This window comes from Rhipicephalus microplus, chromosome X, assembly GCF_043290135.1.
Source record: "Rhipicephalus microplus isolate Deutch F79 chromosome X, USDA_Rmic, whole genome shotgun sequence".
In the NCBI taxonomy this organism is placed as follows: domain Eukaryota; kingdom Metazoa; phylum Arthropoda; class Arachnida; order Ixodida; family Ixodidae; genus Rhipicephalus; species Rhipicephalus microplus.
In genome coordinates, this window is record NC_134710.1 from 177,142,381 (window position 1) to 177,164,538 (window position 22,158).

Consider the following 22,158-nt stretch of genomic DNA (forward strand, 5'->3'; position numbering starts at 1 on the left):
ATTATCGATGGCTATGTGAATACTGTGTGATTTAGAAATACAGCTCAGGCTCTGCCTAGATATATGCACAGGTATAAAACTCCAAGCCGCAAATTTTGTTTTTTTTTTAATTTTTATATGTTACAATGAAGTGGAAAGGTGTAGCCGTCGCCAAGTAACGGTGACAAAAACTCCTTCGTTTATTTTCTATTGCGTTAAAAAAGTAGAGCAGGCACCAAATCAATAAAACACTTCACTCCATCTATTCAATGGCCGGGACCAGGCGGGATCAATTCTGTTAGGCTTGGTGTATCTTGTCGCGCTGACCGCGAAGGTCACTCTGCAGTGTGTATACATTAGAACTGAGAGTATCCGGACAAAAAAAAATAACTGATTGAGATAAAATCTTGGAACTGGACTTAAACATCGACCCTCAAGAAAACCACAGCGCTCTTACCCAAGAGAGCGGGGACGTCTGCGGAAGTTCAGAGCACATTAAAGTTGTTATGAAATAAAAGTGTGCCCTTGCGTCATTTTCGCTTTTTGATTCTTTTCGTGGCCTTTTTTAGTGTTTGTTGGTTAAACTGAGCCGCCACAGTTAAAGAGAAAAGGAGATTCCTTCCGCGAAAGTTAAACGCCAGAGTGAAGTGTGCAAAACATAGCAGCTGCACCTCACAGGCTTTGCTATAGGGCGAAACGATATCCGTATAAAACCGCATTTTTCGAATTTTAGCGTATATTGGTTAGACAAATTGAAATTTGGCGTACGGCCTTCCAAGAAGTTGCAATGTTGTACCGCAAATCAGTTCTGGGTTCCAGGGCGCACAGCACTTGTGGAACGCTTCCGTGACCACGTCCACTCTAGCAGAAAACGTGGTACGCGTCAGCACACGCACGCGTTGTGCTCAAGGCGTTGAACACGCGTGGTCCGCGAGTGGTCTTTTTCGGTGCCCGCAGTGGCGGGCCTCGCAGAAGGGCCGCGTGGACCGCGCCAAGGACCGGCGGCGGCGTCGCCGACGCGATTGTCCGCGTTCTCCCGGGGCTCAGCCACGGAAGTATTTCTAGTGGGAAAGGGAGTGGCCCAAAATAAAGCCCGCTCTCTAGGATCCGGGCCAAGCGAAGAAGCCACGGAGCCGCAGTCGGGAACTCTGCTCGCACCGGATCCGCCTCGACTGGCCTGCAACTGAAGTCCCAAGGACCGGGTAAGGGCCGCGCCACAGGGGTCACCCCTCGAGGCTGTCGGCGGCCAATCATCCGCATGCGCGTCTATCTTCTAGTGTCTTACACATTTGAAAATTGACAGCAGATATACTTACGATGTACTTTGTATCGCGAGCTCCGTTTAGGTGACCGTTCGGGCAAGCATATTGCGAGACAAAGAGACGATTCAACTGCGGTGCAAAGTTGGTAGCAACGCTTCGCGATGGACGCGAAAGGAACCACCAGGGTTTTAGGCATGCCGCTGTCGTCGAGGGTATACTTATATACATAAATTCAGGTAGGCGCGTTCGACCTCTCGGTCGAGGTGGCCTCACTGACACGAGAGGGCGGGCGTCTATTCAAAATGAGTGTGGCATTAAGCCGGCCACGTATACCGCTAAAACACAGAAATAATCATGATTAGTGAACGTGAGCGCTTGAGGACATACTGTGTAGGCGAAGGCAAGTCACGACGTAAGCACGTGTTCGAAGGAGAGACACTTTTAGTTAAATTGTTGATGCAGAACGTTTGTTTGCAAAAGTACATAAACTTCCATTTGCCTAACAACGTTAGACAATGTTTCCGCAGATGTGATTGTCGAAAAACTGCTATCATTATTCACTGCTTGGGTCAACTTTAACTTCAACAATGTACCCGTATTCACAAGGGAAACAATTGTAGGTGGTTATGCCGGTAGCATGCGGCCACGTTTTCAAAATATTTATTCGTATTTTACCAAATTTTTCTTGGTGCTTGTGTTTAGATTGATACGTGCGTTATATTTTGACATTATGATTATATGCTGTCTTTTTTGAAAATTGATTTGAGTTTTCTTTGGTAACTTATAAGCTTGGTAGCTTTACTGTTGCTTTTTTTTTCGTTATATACTTATTCACTAATAAACGTAGTAAAGCAATCGTAAGGTAGTAGAATATGAAGAAAGATTTTCCAGTTCATTGAGTGAAAGAACTGGTTCTCGACGCACTTCAGCCAGGGCTGTCAGTAGCTAAAGAGCTCCAGCCTGCTCCTTCTATAATATACAGTAAAGCAGTAGATTGAACTAGAAAAAATACGTCATTGTTCCTGAATTACAAAAATAACAAAATTAACGTCTAACGTGCGAACTGAAAAGCTGTACATGTACTATCAAATCCATGTGCCTAACGTGCGACATTGTTGTCTGAAGTAGCACTGTATCATTGTATTTTTCCTTTGCGGCGAATGCCTACTTTTTACCCCAAAAACGAATACTTTCGAAAATCAACAACAAAAGAGATTCGACTTGCGTTCTTCGGTTCAACTTATGTTTCAGGAGGTGCATCTCTTTTAGAACATAATGAAATGGAGTGGTATTTTACTTTATATTTTTTTCAAGTGTTTCTTCATGTTGAAATGCACGCCTGTCTTCAGCAGCTTGAAGAGGAGAATGATAAGGTGGTACCGGTCGCGGATTTTAACATGTTCTATCACTCGTTGTTGTTTCCAATGCTGAAGCGTAGGAAACAGTGATAAAATATAACAAAAAAAAAGGAAGCTCCACGAATGACAAGTTTAGCAAACTTTCGAACTTCAGCGCAAACATACGTCGGAACATCGGAGACACACTGGCAATGTTTGTTTCTTGGCAGAATTGTTTGTTTTTTATTAGCTTTCACTCAATGAAGAAGTACGCCACTTGGTCAAGAAGAGTCGAGTATGGGGGAAGGGGGGCAAAGAAAATGCTCGTTTGCCGCTGCAAGCACCTTGAGTAATCCTATTCTCTCAAGAGGGATGCACAGCTAGAATGAACCCACAAAAGCATACTTAAAAATTCTTATCTTGAAAGAGAGCCCATACCTTAGAGGAGAGCAATTTCGCCACGTATAATTTTGGTTGTCTCTGCTGTATATTTAGCTGCATCTTCCCGCGTAATAGAGGACACTGTTGGCCACTTGGCAGAAAAAAAGTATTGCAAAACCAACCAGATTCTATTGTGAAGCGTTATATAGAACGGAATCAACTGCGGTTCAGCGTATTCGTGGCCGTTCAGTTACGTACGTACTGATGCCAAGTAATTCGCGTTGGAGCGCCCTAAAATTGCTGAAAGAGCTTTGTAAACATCCGAGTAGTTTTGCGTTTTGTTGTGACCACTGGCATTTGGCTAACATATTAATTATTTTTCGTGGACTAGTAGCACTTATTAAAAAGTTGCGAAACTGTTCTTAGATTGGTTCCTGCAAAAAGGAACATGGTGAACATAGACGTTTTCCCTCTTATACGTACTCATTGACTCATACTTGTGGCTCAACTCTTGAAAATACTTGGAGATAAACACCCTCAGGAGAAGAAAATTCCAATGTATGAAGATAGATTTATTGGCACGCTTTCGCTATTAAAATGTGTACATTACGGAAAAGTTTTATTTCGGTTCCGAATTTTCGTTTGGACAAAACTATGTGTGAGGTGGCTCTTGAAACCATATATCAACTAGCTGTTATGCGTACAAATGAGTCTATTTGCATACTAGATGCAACAATGTGTAACCTATGTACTATTTATATTTGCGCAATGTTTACTCTGGTACCTATCTTTATGTTGGTGTGCCATCTGCCCACTTTGGCGAAGCACAAACATCAAAGTAAAAGATGCACCCAGTGAGACATTGACCAAGAATCATAGTTGCGTTGCGATGTCAGTACAAGAAAAGTAGTCTGAAGTGCTTGTCGATAGAGGAATCATATTGCAAGTTTTTTCATGTAAGAATACAGGTATTCGCACTGCCTCAAAGACGTTTATTCATTATTATTTATTTTTTTACTCAAGCAATCATTCTAAAGAAATGAAATATCGCCATCACTAAAGCTAACGCACCAGGATGCTGTTGATGAGCACAGTTTGGCCTACGTATACAACTGCTACTCATACCATGTCACACAACGTTCTGCACAAGATTGGATACAAAATTTTGTATGCACACTCATATAAGATCAAAATGGAAAGATATGTCTGTTAAAAAATCAGAAAGCTGGCCAGCCAATCGTGGCGTGGGTGTACCTCACAAACTGCCTGCTTACTTATTTATTTATTTATTATTTATTTATTTATTTATTTATTTCGCATTGCGCAATGAACTCTACTGAAGTAAGAGTTCAGTTTTATTCTAGGTAGCGGGGCCGTCCCCGGAACGCTCTTTTCGCGCTGTATTGGTATGTCGTCTTTTATATTCTTTTGAGCGTTCATAAGTCCATAGAATGGCCCAATGAAATGACCATCATGCAATTGTGGAAACGTGGGGCAGCAATTGAATTTTCTCAAAGTTCGGATTTTCCCTGAATGCACAGTTCCTAATATTGACATTAAGCGTTGTCCAGCAGAGTGGTTTTACTTCCATCAATACAACATATTTCAATAAAGAACTCAGCAATTGTACTGCTTCCGAATGTCTTTTTTTTTTTGCGTCGTGCTTAAAAAGCATTCGCACGCTTCAGTTTAGTTCAGATTGGGCAAGTGTGGCCGCGTGGCCTAGTGGTCAAGGCACTCGCTTTCTGACCGAGGGGACTGGGATTGAAGCCGCATCTCCAGAAAAGAAAGAACATTTATTTAGTTCTTCTCATTTTTTTTCATGCGTGCCAGCTACGAGCATGGATGGTTTTTTGGGTAAGCACGTCATGTGTTTCTTCCGCTGTTTTTTTCTTTTTTTAGAACACCACCAATACCTGCTTCACAGGGCAGTCAGTACGAATTTCGCTTGAAAACAAGCAAAATGCAACCAAAACAGAGCAGTAACGTCATTTACATGTGATTCGTGAGAACAGGATTTGATAAAATTATTGTGAAGTGCATCCTATCGTGAACAAAGATACACCACAATAGTCTTGCGACTTGCAATGATTTCCGAATAGCTCTGCTTGTGATGACATGGTGTGCTATAATCGGAAGCATTTGTTTGATGCTTTCAGCGGTGTGTGCGATGAAAAGCAACCATTCACACTCGACCTAGGAATGTGTTCCGCCCACATAGACAACAATAAGAACGTCCCCGTGTGTGCGATGAAAAGCAACCATTCACACTCGACCTAGGAATGTGTTCCGCCCACATAGACAACAATAAGAACGTCCCCATACCAGCTGCATTTGTCATAACACGCAGGTCTACGCTTCGATCATTGTCTTCCAATCGGTACCATTTTCCTTCCTTCGCATAGCCCTCTTGAGTTGGCTTGATGTCTTACTATGAGCTTCGACAGCAACGTTTTGTGTATAAACAATGTTCGTCCCATGATCTCTCTCACTAAGCGATTGAATGGCACGAGACACGTTTTCACTCGGGACTAAGCACATAGGCTGATAATGGCTTCGGCCTCCGAATATCCAGGCGATAGAGAAGCTATACGTCACCTCAGAGGTACTGACAACCATTCGAGCGGTGGCCTTCCTACAAGTGGGCGCGCATACCAGGTTTGCATCCGGGCGTGTAGTAGGACTCATTCACGAGATGAGATTAGACAGCTTTGGGACCGAGCCCACATAGAGCCGTAAGTGGGTCGTCGTTCCTGGCAAAGGAACAAAAGCTGGAATGCCCGGACGTCGCTCTGCTGTGCTTGTGTTTCCACGTTTACACCTTGTAACTGTACGCGGCGCAAGAAATACCACCCACTAGGATAATCTGTGTCAAGTGTTTGAAACGAAAATGGCGACATATATCTCACGAACGCATCAACGAATTGAGCTAAATTTAGGTGACGCAAGATGTAACTACGTAAAACGAAACGGACAGCAACATTTCGTTAGGACGCTGATTCTAGTAGTGACTGAATTGAAACCTTCTCCTTGGTTTTCTTCAGCATGCTGTTATTTCAATTACCCTCAGTTCATCAGTGATTTGGCCAAATTTATAGCAAACGAGAGTATTTAGGCTTCTGCAAACGAGTCTACGGGTGACAGACTACGTAAAAAAATCCCTAGTCACTTGAAGAATCTTATGCGTATAATGCGCATTTGAAAGGTTAATTCGTGTGAAATAGATTACTTCAAGTCAGTGTAAATGATCAATAAAGAGGCAGTGATGTCGAAATACAGCCACATTTAACTTATAAGCATTATATAGCTGATTCTTCAGGAATTATGTATGTATGTATGTATGTATGTATGTATGTATGTATGTATGTATGTATGTATGTATGTATGTATGTATGTATGTATGTATGTATGTATGTATGTATGTATGTATGTATGTATGTATGTCAAGTGTCAAGTGTTTGAAACGAAAATGGCGACATATATCTAACGAACGCATCAACGAATTGAGCTAAACTTAGGTGACGCAAGATTTAACTACGTAAAACAAAACGGACAGCAACATTCCGTTAAGACGCTGATTCTAGTATTGACTAAATTAAAACCTTCTCCTTGGTTTTCTTCAGCATGCTGTTACTTCAATTGCCCTCAGTTCATCAGTGATTTGGCCAAATTTATAGCAAACGCGAGTACTTAGGCTTCTGCAAACGAGTCTACGGGTGACAGACTACGTAAAAAAATCTCTAGTCACTTGAAGAATCTTATGCGTATAATGCGCATTTGAAAGGTTAATTCGTGTTAAATAGATTACTTCAAGTCAGTGTAAATGATCAATAAAGAGGCAGTGATGTCGAAATACAGCCACATTTAACTAATAAGCATTATATAGCTGATTCTTCAGAAATTGTGTATGTATGTATGTATGTATGTATGTATGTATGTATGTATGTATGTATGTATGTATGTGTGTGTGTATGTATGTATGTATGTATGTATGTATGTATGTATGTATGTATGTATGTATGTATGTATGTATGTATGTATGTATGTATGTATGTATGTATGTATGTATCATCAAAAACCACTGATGAGGTGGGCCGAACCCAGAAAGTATGCAGTATGTAACTAACACAAAGTTTCTAGTCGTTTAATATAGCATGCAGAGATAGGCACGCAAGACGTAGTCAGCTACTTCAAGCAAAGTTGTACAACAAAAACAACCTCATAGCCGACTGAACCTTAATCGAAAAAACGCTTACGCTAATTCTCACAGAAATTCTAGAAAAGTGAGCATTATGTGGCCGAACAAAAAAAAGCTTGTGCTAACCAACACGTATTCTACACGTCCCTTCCCCCATACCACCCAAAAACAGCAAACCCGCACACATTCGCGAACATGAAACTCTTATGCCCTCCACCCTAACTGATTTGCAAGCTCGCAGAAAATTTCATTTTTTTATTAGGCTCTAAGGGAATTCCCAGCTTTCGGTATGATATGGCGTACTTAAAAGAAGAAATAAATATTTTAAATGTAAAGAGGCAAGACAACAGCTGGGGATATTGATCGCTTTATGCTGGCATACATACAAGGGGTGACGCAAATGAGGGAATGGCAGGTAGGCCAACCAGAACTTATACATTTGGTTTGCTACAAGATACCAGAGGGGAGTACAAAGAAAAATGGAAGAAAAAAAGAGACAAAGTGCAGGTGTACAAAAAGAAGGAAGAAAAGGTGATCCGTAAAAGCACTGTGGTCTATAATAGGTATCTTCCAGACAAAAATTCTAATGAAGCCTTTACAGATATCCTGTGTGAGAACAGCTTAGAAAAACTTACAAAAGATAGGCATCTGTAACTGCAGCCAGAAAAAATATTTTATTTCACTGAACAACTACAGCCAAATACAGCACAACAACTACAGCCAAATATGTGCGCTCCTGTCAAAATGATAATTCACGAGTAAAACGTTTATGAAGGCTGCAGCATCCTTGACATCATTTTTATCGATTCTTCCCGTAACTGTTGCACACGTTTTATGGGACTCTGCCTATGAAAAGAGTATCGTTTACTCATCATTCTAGCATTTCCTTTTCATGGCATGACATAAGGAGATGTCGGCGTATAAATAAAGCACCATTAACTCATTAGCTATTGGAGTAAATAGTAATATCCAGGGTTTTATATCTCAAAACCACGATGTGATTAGAAGAGACGCCGTAGTGGAGGAATTTGGAAATTCAAACCGTCCTGTGTGCTTCAACGTGTACTTACATGGCACAGTACACGGGCTTCCAGTATTTCGCCTCCAGCGAGATGCGACCGCCGAGGTCGGGATCAAACCCGTGACCTTCAGTTGTTAGAGCTGTCGAATACAGAACTTATTAGGTCAGAAGTTTCCCAACCAATCCGTTACGATATACGGCTGCTGTTCAACACAAAAATAACAAACATTTCATCACAGCGCATACGTCGTTTTTTTTTTTTTGTACTCATTTTGCTGAACAACACCTCACAGCTTGTTATAAATAGAACAGGCCGACTCTTTCTAGAACATTTTACTCTGTCTTCTCTTTTTGTCCATCTAGTTCCTTCAGTGATAAAGAACAGTCCAGGTGCAAAGATACACACTATGCTTGAGGAGTATCAGTTCAGACTTAGACGATCAGCGTTTTGGTAATCTCACATCTGCAGTCCTTCACAAATCCTATGAATAGCTCAATTAAATGGTGCATTTGAGGCCTTCAAAGCAAAAGCGACCTCTCCCAGTTAGAAGTGAAATGATTACACTTGCATTAACTATTTCATAATTATCAGTGCTATAGTCTTGTTTACATCAACCATGCTGTCATATTAGACAGGAGTATACATCACACCAGATTTATAGTGAGGTGCGCATATAATTTTTTTCAAGCATGTACCTGCATGCTGCAGGGATGCCTTCAGTTGGTCCTGTGTCAGTGCGTGAACGATTATACCGTCAAATACGTGCTGACAGACCGATATGTTCGTCGTGTTGCTCCTGTGAGGCATTAAAACACGTCATTTTATAGTGTGCTAAATTCTTTCTACAGCGAGCACTATTCAAAAAGAACTATGAACTGATTGGACTTAGATGCACGACCTTTTCCGATAGCTTGCTCCCAGGAGGATGTGCTCCTCTAAGCGTGACCAGGCTCAAAAAGCCCTTTTAACTTTCTTAACAAAAACGGACTTGGTGTCACGTTTATGGACATTTTTTATGTGACTATTATTTTTTGCGTGTGTGTTTTTTCTCCTTTTTTACCTTCTTTCTTCTCTCTACTTCTTTCTTTCTTCATTTCCTCTGTGCCTCCCCTTCCCGAAGAAGCAGGCAGACGTTGTGGCCCTATAGGTGGCAGTTGTCAGCCTGTTCCTTCCCTATTTCCTCTGTCTTCGTGTTTTCTAGGTACTCAAACTGAATATTAAATAATAATAATAATAATAATAATAATAATAAAGATAACTGAAAGTTATGCGAATAGTGTCTATGACTAAGTCTCATACGCGGTTTTCTTAGAAATTATTTTAATCATGTTTGTTTTGTAACCAGTCTTGGCGAGAACACGCTTAGTTCTCGCACTGTCCCACCAGGGTGTGTCCTCTGCCTGCAGTTTAAAGTCGCTTTGGCAGCTCTCCCAAATGCGGTTGGCTGTGTTCGCATGCCACTCGGGGTGTTTGTATATGCGGGCAAAATCTATATTTAGGTCCTGAGATACAGTCACAATCCACTGGAAGGGATTAAAAGAGCAATGCCCTGGATACGGCGTCTGCACAGCCAAGAACCAATTTCATTCATGTGGTCCACTTGAAGTTTCAAGTTATCGCTTTTTTCATAGCTTATCAACTTGCCCCATAAATTGTGTGGAGGCGGCCCCAATTTTATATCCGCTTTATATCTGCCCCATATTTTAAGGTGCAGCGGCGTGGCACGCAACACGCATAATTTAAGCCACCCGAACCAACAACTACCATTAACACCTCGAACAAAGATTAAGCTAGGCCCATCTGTGCTTTCTGTGTTGTTCATGCCTGCATTCATAGACAGCATCTGCACCTGCCTCCGCCTCGTCGCAATATTTGAGGCTAACTTTTAATGATGATAAGCAATCAATCATTGAACAAGTTATTAACGTGCCCTCCAGAAACCACCAGGTCTGAGTACAGGCGCACGCAAAAATAAAACGATACAAATAAACAATACGATACAAATACTTCGGAAAAGTCAAATAAAGAGTGAAAATACACAACAAAAGATTATTCAGCGCAAAATGAGAAGAAGAAAAGACGAGACTAGAATCATGAAAAGGAAGAGCAAAATAAAGAGGAATACACGCTACTATGCAGAAACCCCACTGAAAGACGGATAAAGAAAAAATCTGTACTTCGTGAAAAACTTCGTTACTGCACTACACAGCTGAGATAAAAACAATGACAGTGGACTGTGAAAAACATGAAAATCAAGAAAGTTTACATTACATAGACTTTGTATTCCGTGAACTGTAGAGTGTTGAAAGAAATTGGCAAGTACATGGAATGATCGATTCCCTGGTTACCTTACGCGGAATCCAAAAATTTACACAACTGAAAAGTAAAGCGCATGATATTATACCATGAACTCATTTGTAAAGAAATAACAGGTCAGCGTGGTTTCGTCGGCAGTGAAGCGATAACAGTGTTAATAATCTGGCAGTGTTGGAACGAGATCTCTACTGATTTCTAGCAAAACAATGGTGGTGAATTCTTATGATATGATTTTTTTTCTCGACTCACTCAACGGCGTCACTGCGAGATTTAGTGATGACATTCCAGATCACAGATGCATATTCAGCATGAGGAAGACATATTGCAGTGTGCAATTTGTGGAAGGCTGCAGGAGAACTGAAGTCTCAGGAGATTCTACAAATGCAGCTGAGAGAACGAAGGCCACACATGGAAGCACGTTTAGTGTGAGCAGAAAAATTTTGCATGCTATCAAATCGAACACCAATATCACTGAATTCAAATACCATACATAAGGACATGGTATTGACAGAGTATAAAAATTACACGATGGATTTAAAATATCCTAATGTCATCAGCATACAAAAGAGAAGAAGAATAGCGAGTTACAAAAGAAACATTGTTAACGAAGATTAAAAATAAAAGTGCACCTAATACCGACCCTTCAGGGCCTCCACTAGTAACTTTGTACAAGGAAGACGTTTGATCATTTAAAGTAAATAAAGGTTTACAAAAATAAACCACAAAACATTTCTACAACAACAAAAGAGTTTATTTTTGTAAACCTTTTTTGTAACCATGAAGCGCGATTTCATAAAAGCTTCATGCATGTGCTTGTCTAATAAACTCAGTTTAAAGCTTGCGCTTGTGTCCGTCTATTCATTCATCCCAAGTGTTCGTCTTTTAAGCAGTGCGCAATAAGGTAACAGTGAATAGCTACCAAATCGGTCAAGAGTGTACCCTTATAATAATGTATTTCAAGTTGGTAGTCAACAACCCCTCCCAGTTGTCTGTACTGTGGCATTATGATGCACTTCGTTCCTTATATTCGAGCCACATGTTAACGGTTATTCGCTAAACTGTTAACCTCCTAACTGCCAGCTCAATAAATCAGCTCCTCTCAAGCTTGTGCTGTCGTACACCATTGTCAACGTAATGACTGATGTTTCTTTTAGCAGCAAATATGCCTCAGCAAATTTTGTTGTTATTCAATGAATAATTGACTGCTGTAGATGGTGAACAACTTATTTAAAAGGCCTGTTGGTATTTTGTCAGCACATTATATTTTGCAAAGAACTCAATAATTTCAGCAATGGGTTTTTGCGAAGAGCATGGTTATGCGAGACCGTGAACTGCCCCTTCGCGGTGGTCTAGTGGCTGAGGTACTCGGCTGCTGACCCGCAGGTCGTGGGAGCGAATCCAGGCTGTGGCACCTGCATTTTTGATGGCAGCAAAAATGCTGTAGGCCCGTGTGCTCAGGTTTGGGCGCACAATAAAGAACCCCAAGTGCTCGAAATTTCCGGAGCCCTTCACTACGCTGTCTCTCATAATCATATGGCGGTTTTGAGACGTTAAGCCCTACACATCAATCAATCAAGTCAAATATGGAATAGTGAACTAGTCGCACAGTAAGTAAACCGATCATTAGAATTACTAGATTATATTGCTACGTCTCCACCTATTGTAAAAGGCCTGGATAAACAACGAAAGGTGGCCACTGTAAATTTATTACCAGTGAATGACAAAAAACTATTCGTCTCACACTTTCTATTCTCTTACAAATTATTTCTTCATTCCCAGAAGTCTTGGGCGTTGTTTTTTTTTAGCGGTCATTCAACACTTCAGTTGTCTTTGAACGCGAGCGTGTTTGCATAAATCGATGTCAAGACAGCGAGAAAACTATAGCATATTTAGTTGCTTTTTAAAATGTCTAATATATTGACATAGGATTTCTAAATCTTGTCTCCAAGGCTGACATAGCAACATATTATTGCGAACACATATCGAGTAACTGGGAAACCTCTTTTGGAAGATTTAATAACAGAACTGATTACTACGGAAGTCAAATTTGTGCGTTTGCTGTGATTATTTATTGCAATAATGTTGTTATTTTTGCTTACGCGAAAGAGAGAGGGACAGATGTCATGTTATTTTGTCCTTTTTGTAAAGATAACTGTTTGCCCTTTTTGTAACTATACCTGTTTGTGCCTCAAAGCTGCGCACAAATTTTCAAATAAAAGCTTGAGTTTGAAGTAAAAGCTAGTTCGACCCATGTTTGAACGTTCATAACACAGAAAGATCACCTGTGGAGAAATACGCAGACAATGAGACAGTTTAGAGGCATAACAGCTTCAGCCAAAGAAGTTTCATGTGGAAATATTTTGCGGTTTTACCCCGAAAAAAAACAATTCTATTAGGGTCTTACCACAAATGAAATAACTTGGTTCACGCTTGGAATTAACCTGACAGCTTATTGGCAAGAAATTAAAACCAGAGAGATGTAGATGGGAGAGAGCACTGTCATAAATGAAAACCACGATTAAAAGAATAGAATGGAATGAAAAAACTTTATTTCAGTCCTGCGGGACGCGCTTAGCGCATAGCGGGCGTCTTTCACACAGAGACCAACAGGGAGTACCTGGCGGCCGCTTCGTGGGCCTGCTGGACGGCCCATTGCTGGTCGGCGAGAAGTGAGCTCCTGAGGGACATCTCCCACTTGCTTGAGGTAGAGTCGGGAGGAGTTGTTCTACACTCCCAGAGCATGTGTGCGAGTGTTGCTGTGTGTCCACATGATGGGCATGTGTCGCTGGGGTATGCATCGGGATAATAAACGTGAAGTGTGGCAAGGTTTAGGCACGTGTGTGTCTGTAATAGGCGTAGGATTAATGCCTGCGGTCTCCTAAGTTTCCGTTGTGGGGGTGGAAAGATGCCGCATTCAAGTTAAAAGTGCTTTAAAGAAGTTCGTGAAATTTAACTGCCTCCTCCGGGCGCAAACATAATTTGCTCATCTATATATTTTGAGAAAGTGCTGTGCAAGCTATGCTCGTGGGCATGTAATCTTTTTGCAATTTACCGGGGTAATACTTATCGAGTGACTTGCATGGTTAAGACAGCTGACGCGGAATGACTCATTTAGCCTCTTTGTTTTTTACACAGATGTCTTAATAAATTAAGGGCTACAACTTCGATTTCTTGCTGTTTATTACGCGGGCTCGAAGTCATAGTTTCTTATTGGTGTTTACGACGCTGAGAACAGTGATGTGGATAAGATTTTGGTGAATTTTTATTTATATGTACGCCTCTTGACACAGCTTCGCTCTTCAGTATTCATCTCACCTAAACGCCTCCAGTTCTTTGACGACCTTGAGAAAGTGAGCAGGGAAAGCAGGAAGTCAAGTCAGTGGATATAACATGCCACTGTCTGTATGTAATAAAAATCAAAAGGCAAGAAAGGAGGAGGGAACGTTAATAGATTATAGATCAACAAACCAGAGCCTAATTTCTCCAACAGCGCGTCTCATTATCGCAAAATAAACAAGTGACTAAACCTCCTCATAGCGAGAAAAAAACTAAAAGTAAAGGAGGCAAAAAATATCAACTTTTTAGTTCATGACGTCGTGCCGCAAATAAACAGGGGTCCCAGCAAATCCGAACAAAAGGAACAGTGGCTACCACGAGGCATCAGGGGCGGGCTTATCGAAGCCGTCGTTATCGGCGTCTTATCAGCACGCACCGTCTTTTTTTCCCGCTGGCGCCAGGATGAGGTACTTCCCGAGCCGCTTAAACGTAATCAAAAGCGAATAGCCAGCAAAACACGTGTGTTATGGTCATAGAAAGCTAGCGCATTTTTCCGGCGCGTGACCAACCTCCTTCCACGCGCACTGACGTCAACTCGGCGATTGGCGACGTGACGCAGCACGCAACTCGTCGATTGGTCTAAACCAGGTCTGAACAAACAGTAATGAAGTCAACTTCGCTGATCGCCGAGTTGACGTCCCTGTGCTAGGAAGGAGGTTGGTCACGCGCAGGGAAAACGCGCGAGCTTGTTTTTAGGGTGTAAAAAAGACGGAGCCACTTGACTGGGCCTTTAATGCATGGCAGTGCGGAAGTGTATGAACGGAAGGAAACGACACGATGGCGCAAAAAAAAAAGTGGAATCAGGGGGAGGAGTTCGAGTGTTTAAATATATTCAGGGGTTTTCCGTGCCACCATCATGTGTTAACGGTGCGCAGTTGTGGTGAGCTTAGAATTATTTTGGTAACATAGTGTTCTTTGACATGCAGCAGTGATTCCTGGCTGCCATGGCCGCATATTGAAACTGTATCCTCGTTCATAGCCGCTAAAGTATATAGACGGGTGAGTTTGAGTGTTGACCCGTGGTATAGATAAAAGTCGTGAATGCCATAGACAACGCAACGTTATAGACGATCTTAGTAGCCCGCATGTCACATTGTCATATGTGACATTTCATGTTTAATCGCAGGCTAGCTTGCCACTGTTTTCCTGTGTTAGTTCTTTTTTCTAATTTTCCAGCAGGAACGTTTTATTCTTATTTCAATCTGCCAATTCAAAAGGCTGGTGGAAAATCGACCACTGCTGTTCAGAAGTGCCTGTGTATTCAGTTCTCGCCGTTGTCTATACGACACTGACCATTTCGTCACGAGGCAAAAAAAAATGGTATAATAAAAAAGAAAACTGCACGAATTTTAGACAAATGAGATGGCATACATTAGTAGTCGGCGTACCTGTGCTTTTGGTGTCTTACTGCCCTGTGTTGGGCATGTCTACCTGTATTGGTGAGGCATCACATCCACGTGCTATTTACCACAGTATTAGTCTTTATGGTATATTTTTTGCCAAGAATTTGAGTCTTTCGCCACGTCACCCTGCACGCGACATGAACAAATAGTTCTTTTCTTAAATGCGTGCGCTCGCTGGCTGCTTTCTTCAGAATCCGAAACCGAGCTGGATTCCAATGATAACGTCCCGCAAGCTCTACTTTTATTCCACCTTTTTCGTTGCAATTTCTCGCCATCTTGGCACACCTGTTCATTGTATCTCTCATAAAACTCTGGTTGACATAACGGAGTAAAACAAAAGCGAGGGACTAATGCTTCTGGTGTCTGTACTGAGCGTGAGGTGTGGAGTCCTGTTATCAGCTGCAGAGGCCGCTTTTCCATAGACACAAAAATTTAGAAAACCCTGAGAAAAAAAAATATCTCAGTGCTATTCACTGTGGCCACCGTAGTAGTCAAGGCATAGATTTTGCACGTTAACGTTTCATCATTTATTTGATTTATGTGTGACGCCTCAGATAACACAATTACAGCCATAACAAAAACATAAGTGAACATTAGTAAAAACGAAGAATTAACTGGAAGTTAAAATTTAGGTAATACTCTTGTAGCGTGCTTCGCTTCTTAATCCTATCGTTGTCTTTCTCATTATTCTTAAGCACTGAAACAAGGAACGCCATGCAGCGATAGTGACGCGTCAAAATTTTCCCACTACCACAACCTACACATCCCGCTGATACACACATTCTTGCCCTCCCCACATTATCGCACCGGATATGCTACGTTACGGCAGGGAAGACAATAGCTTCGGGTGATGCGAATTGCCCAAGATAAGGTGCCTCACCATCAAATCTATTCTTCACAGTGATCTATCCACATATTCGAGAGAGGGGATGAAAACGCTCGCCACTCATTCACAAATCGTGATGCATCGACTATTTGAGCACTCCTGGTATCTGTTTCATGCGTTTTGATCCAGTTACCTACCGGCATAGTTTTCATTGTATTAAACATGTAGTCGGGTCACTCTACCTTCGATACAGATAATGAAGGATGGGAGAACTAAGTTTGTTATCTGAAGGAACAAACAGAAGGTAAAATATCTTTAGCATATGATGTCAAGAGTTTGGCGTAATCCTGCCTGGCCGGAGAAAGACATGGACGTGGCAAACATAGCGCTGACCAAAGTAGAAATGTATTCTTAACAAGACATTTCCGTTCCCACACGGCTCTCGTGTGGGAACCGAAACGTTTTTTAGGGGCGAAGCTCTTCACGCTATGGCTCAGTCCCTCCTCCGTGGTCGCATAGCCACCCCTTACTTCTCACAGTGTTCCCGAGATGGTGCTGCGCTGTTGAAGTACATGAAGTGATCCTAGATGGCGGACAGACAGACAGACAGACAGACAGACAGACAGACAGACAGACAGACAGACAGACAGACAGACAGACAGAAAGACAGACAGACAGACAGACAGACGCGTTGGAGACGCGTGTCCAAAAGGCGGCAGTGAAACGCACACAAGGACAGGCCAGCGCCTCCTCTATTTTTTTCTGTGCCCGGGCGAACGCTCTCCTCCGGCCGTCGAGCGCGCGCTCCGCCTCCGCTTCCCGTTGCCGCGTGGCGGCGCTGTGCGAATAGACGACGGAAAACTGGCGGTGAACGGCCGCGTGCATTGCTAAGCTTCTGAATCCGTGTTTACTTCGGAATTTAGGTGCATTTGCGCTTCTCACAGGCTTTAACAGGTATGTATCCCGAATGCAGTCTATCTGGCGGTGGTGCCAGTGCGAAAAGTGCATTTCAATTTGATAATATTCGTCATTTTTTTATTTTTATTTTTTTTTTTGCTATTCAGCCTTTCGCAACCACGTGCTCAGACTGCACCGGCATGTCGTACTGTTGCATACCACTGTGCAAATCAAGCGGAAAGAACAATACTGACGGGATTTCATTCCATGAAATACAAGCTGCCGCTGGTGTGCGGGAAAGGGGGCTTGCTGCGCTTAGGCGGGACAATTGGTCGCCTAATGCAACTTCGAACTATACAAGAGTATGTAGCCGCCTCTACCGATCAGAGGACTTCATAGAAGGAAAAAAACGGCGGCTCAAGAAGGATGCAGTACCGTCGGTATTTGCGGACTACCTTTTTCATTTGCAGCCGAATCTAACGAATAAACGAAGCATGGCAAGCATTATGAAACATAACCACACTGCGACCGAATAGTCAACGTGCACCAGCAGCACCTCTGCCTCAAGATCACCGCCATGTTTAACGGTGGCACTAGATTCCGAGGATGAGGAATCGGAGCCCATGGACGCCACAAGTACTACAACTGAAACAACGGACACTTACCCGGTACAATCTCACAGCGAATGCGGGCACAAGCAGTTCAGTATTATTCTTTTTTTTTCGCTGCTGAATTTATTGATACGGAGTAGCCGAGGCAATATGGACAGCAACCTTTCCACAGCAATATAGTTAAAACAGAACAGAACAGAACATTGTAAGACTAGCGAGGATAATTGTCAAAAAACAATTTTACGACCATCACATGACCACGCTTTCATAGCAGCGCAGCAGATGACACGCGAGCGTGCGCCTCGAAAGTAATAGCCACGAGCAACGCAAGCCTTTAAAAAAGACTTGTAGCCAAGTGCTTCATTGTTTCTGTTCACGAAAGTTTTGTTCAAACTTGAAACAGCGCGAATACAACCGAAACCTCCACCATACAAGAGCAGCGAATACAGATCCCGCATGCGTTTTAATGAGCGACGGCGCGGCGGCAACTCTACTCGCGCAGCGGTGCGTGGCGGCTGAAAGCCGCACTAAGGTCGACGGCCACTCCCCATTACTCCGCTCCTTCGCCCAGGCACGGAAAAATAGAGGAGGCGCTGGACAGGCCGATCCCGAGCTGAGAGCCCACGAAGCTTCACCCCACTCATCATCAATCACTCCGTAGATGTGCTGTGATTTTTATTTTTAAACTTATATTTTTACTTTGGTCGGCGCTGTGTTTCCTTCGTCCAAGCTTTAGCATACTTTCGTTGATTTCTACGTAGCAATATGTAGTGAACAACTTCATCTGTGTTAAAAGGAATGTCTGAAGAGCACAGTAATCGCCTAATCAAGGATCTTTAGCTGATACTGAAGTTTTCCTTCGGAGTACTTAAGTCTGCACATGTTTACAATATTATTGTTAGAAACTGTTAGAAGGTTTTCCGTTATTCTCAGGGCCAGCCGCGTATTTTCGTAAAATCGAGAGCCATTTCATTACTTGCTTAAATCTCAAATTCATGTCAGTATTAAGTCTGTCTCTGCAATATATATACCGACTACGAGAGTCACTAACTTCGAGAATATTCATTGACTACCAGAGTTTTTTTTTTTTTTTGACACTTACAAAAACACAAACATCGGTCACATCTGCGTAGTAGAAACTTAGGCCGAAATTTCTGCTCATTAAAGTGTGACTGCACAGTGCTTCGAAGATTCCTTAGTTTCGTTAATTAAAGCCTTCGCACTTTTACCATGACCTCAATAGTATTTAAAAGTTCCCCAATACCTGCACGCATGTACTCTGATAATTATTTGCGGTCTCGTCGGATAACAATTCTTCGCGAGAACTCTTTCGTCCTTGCATACACTGAAAAGGCGATCGATGCGCTAATAATGCAGCTAATTCGTTTCATGAATCAAACGTGGACGTCTTTCATGTGAATAATGATTAAAGCTTGAAATATAGCGATGCCGTCTTTAATAGTTCTTGAGAGATCCTGAGATGAGAGGCCAGGATCTGTCAAGTAAGTTGTTTATATATATATATATATATATATATATATATTGTTTTGCAATGCTGACTCATTTTTTGTGCTGGAATGTAATGCCGTAAAAATCATAAGGCCATAAGTCAGATTTTTAGCTATTTTAATCCTCATATCCAAGCTGTAACTTGAGTGAACCCTTAATGACCAGCAACTGTGAACTTTCTTTGCTTAGCAGTGAGCCCACTGCTACGTTAGTTAACGATTGTTTTGCCATACCTTATTCATTTCTACTCATGTACTTACGACAGAGCCTGTCTCCTCTTCGGCTAGCCGTTAATGCGCCTTGGCTTCTCTCGAGGCCTTCATGCACAGAAGAAATGAAGTTAGCGGATCGGTTCGAAGGGGCTGAAATAAATAAATAACCACCGAAGAGGAGCTGAGCAAGCACGCGCGAACAACGCATAGCAACAACTTCCGGGGTGCCAGAGGGTTCCTATTGTTTGGCTTGGCCTATAAATACCTTCCGCTGGAACAACACACGTTGGGCGCTTCCTTCAGTTCAGCCATATACTGACACCGGGCGCCCAGCCGCCTGTAACCCGATGTAGGTTGCAGACGTCTCAGTTTGCGCAAAGAACAACACGAGGCGGAATGGTTCGAAGAAGGCCTGGTGCAGCCTATATATGAGTTCGATAACGAGCTTCAAGAGCCCCGACTTCATGGCTGATCTATTCTCTTTTCAGCAGGTTTTCTTTTACAGCGCGAGACTGCGGACGGCCTCCGTCTCGGCGCCTCGATAGGCAACTCTCAACGATTCAGCACACGCTATGTCAATGAGGACCATAAGTTCATGTTCAAGATCCAATTCATATGTTAACATAGTTCATAAGAACAGTCACCACACGGCAGACGTAATGTATGCACTACTGGTGAAGATGACCGCACAAACCTTGGCACACAAGCCTTAGGGAAAAGAAAAGGCTTTATGAAGTAAGCGCGCATAGTCCTTAAAGATTATTCTCTGTATGCAAGAACACAGATAAGCGATACATGTTTGCAGGAGTATTTTCCTTCTTTCTAATACGGGTTTTTATATAAAAAGTTTTCACTGCCACCTGTATGTAAAACACCCACGTTAAAACCTAAGTACAAGCACTACTGGGATTACGCTGGCATTGGGAGCTGCATTTAGGCCCATGAATAGAACTCACTGCATTCATTTTGTGTTCCCGGGCTGGTGGTTATGAAAACATTGTAGCTAAATACCACACTGGAAACGAGCTACGCCCCTGTACGACTTTCGATAAGAGTCCGCTGTCCTCGTCGTTTTTTTCGCGCACCTAAGGAAGCACGCGAAACGTCAAGGGACCTCAGGATTGCGGCCATTTACGCGTGCTGATACGGGCATGCCACTGTGGACAAACGGCCGCGTCAAGTTAATGATCCCGACAACGTGGTCATCTACGAAGTCATCGCACGTACAGTGGATTGCATGACTCTCCTGTGTGCTTTCCATAACAGCTGGAAATCTCCCCTGCAGTTGCGTCCACTTTATCGCCAACGTCAAGTATAATTTTGGCCAACTGAATTTGAACAGGCAAACGCACGATTTCTTTTTAAATATGTGAGATTTAGAGTCCCTAACTCACTATATGATTATGAGAGACGCCGTAGTGGAGGGCTCCGGAACTTTTGACCACCTGGGGTTTTTTAACGTGCACCCAAATGTGAGCACACGGGCCTACAACATTTCCGCTTCCATCGGAAATGCAGCCGCCGCAGCTGGGATTCGATCCTGCGACGTGCGGGTCAGCAGCCGAGTACCTTATCCAGTAGACCACCGCGGCGGGGCAAACGCACGAGCTCAACTTTCTTGTTTACGTGTGACCCGCCTCTCATGTTTTCTACTAATGTTATGCCGAAGCGCAGTCTTTCGAAAAAACAAAACTTTCATGCAATGAATGAAATATTATAAACATATCCTCTGAAACCTAGTTATGTTATCCCGCTGACTTTCTCTTACTGTGTTTAACAGGGTTCTTCAGACTGCTTTTTAATTATTAAATATAAATAACTCATTACGGTTAAGAGGACGAAAGGACAACCTTCGCCATAGCTCAATTTGGGGGTCATCGAGTGCGTTATTTGAAGGTTGCAGGTTAGGCTCCTGCCGGCTGCAAGTAGTCTTCTTGTCTACTTTATTTTGTACATTGTTACGTTATTTCGCACTGCCTAAAAGACGAACACTCGGGATGAATGACTATACAGACAAAAGCCCAATATGCTCTTGTGTCTTTCTAGTCTATTACTAATAGTGTAAGTATTCTTATAAGTTTGTTTTGTACACATTTGTATTGTAAACTTTACAAATCACTTGAAGAGTACAGTTAACTTCTCATATACCTTCGTTTGCGTCATTATCTGTTCGTTTTCATTATGTCTGTATGAACGAAGCCCTTATAGAATTCTCTCATTTCATTTTATCTAAGAGAACCTGGATATTGGCTAAAAGAATAAAGAAAGGTCACCAGCAACAGCTTGCCTTTTCACCCATGCTTGTATATTTCGGAAAGAGAAACACCAGAGTGCGGTTTAACCACGACAGCCCCCCGCGCCGCACAACCTTCAGCGTTCCAAGTTCTGTCTTATTGGGGTCCCTGTCTCGATACCGGAATGCCGGGACATTTCCCCAGCACCACCTGCTTGAATCGTGCATCTTCAAGAAGCTCTGGCATTTTTATTGTGTAGGGAAACGTTAATTGGGCAAAGGCTTATATAAGCAAGAGACACGTTTAGAATATTGGAGGGAAAAAAGCGCCGATGGGACTGATAGAACAGGAGTCGCTACTGGTGTAAGTAGCAGTACATTATAAAAACAAAATCTTATACAAAGAAAGTAACTGAAGTTGGCGTTCATGCTCGACCCCAGTCGATGGAGTTACACTTGATTGTAAGGAACAAGCTGGGTGACTACAGGTCACCACCAATGTTTCGGAGGGGGTGACAATAAACATCATCGTTATCATCAAGTGAAGCTACAGACTATGGCTAATAAGCCAACACAATCATACAGTATCCTACATTTTCTTGCACTGCAGATTTTCTTCTGAATTTGTGAGGCATG

At 42.4% G+C, this 22,158-nt stretch overlaps 1 protein-coding gene across 2 annotated transcripts in view; it reads left to right on the forward strand.

The window, feature by feature from the left end:
- Nucleotides 1–1,087: 1,087 nt before the first annotated feature.
- LOC119177220 (uncharacterized) overlaps nt 1,088–22,158 on the forward strand; it is a 79,913-nt gene continuing 58,842 nt past the window's right edge. The window contains exons 1-2 of one of the 2 annotated variants that reach the window (XM_075878274.1): nt 1,105–1,181; nt 13,096–13,199. The gene's annotated coding sequence lies outside the window, so the exon portion shown is untranslated. Of the gene's footprint in view, nt 1,182–13,095; nt 13,200–22,158 lie in introns of both variants that reach the window. The other variant, XM_037428637.2, reaches the window with a different exon arrangement.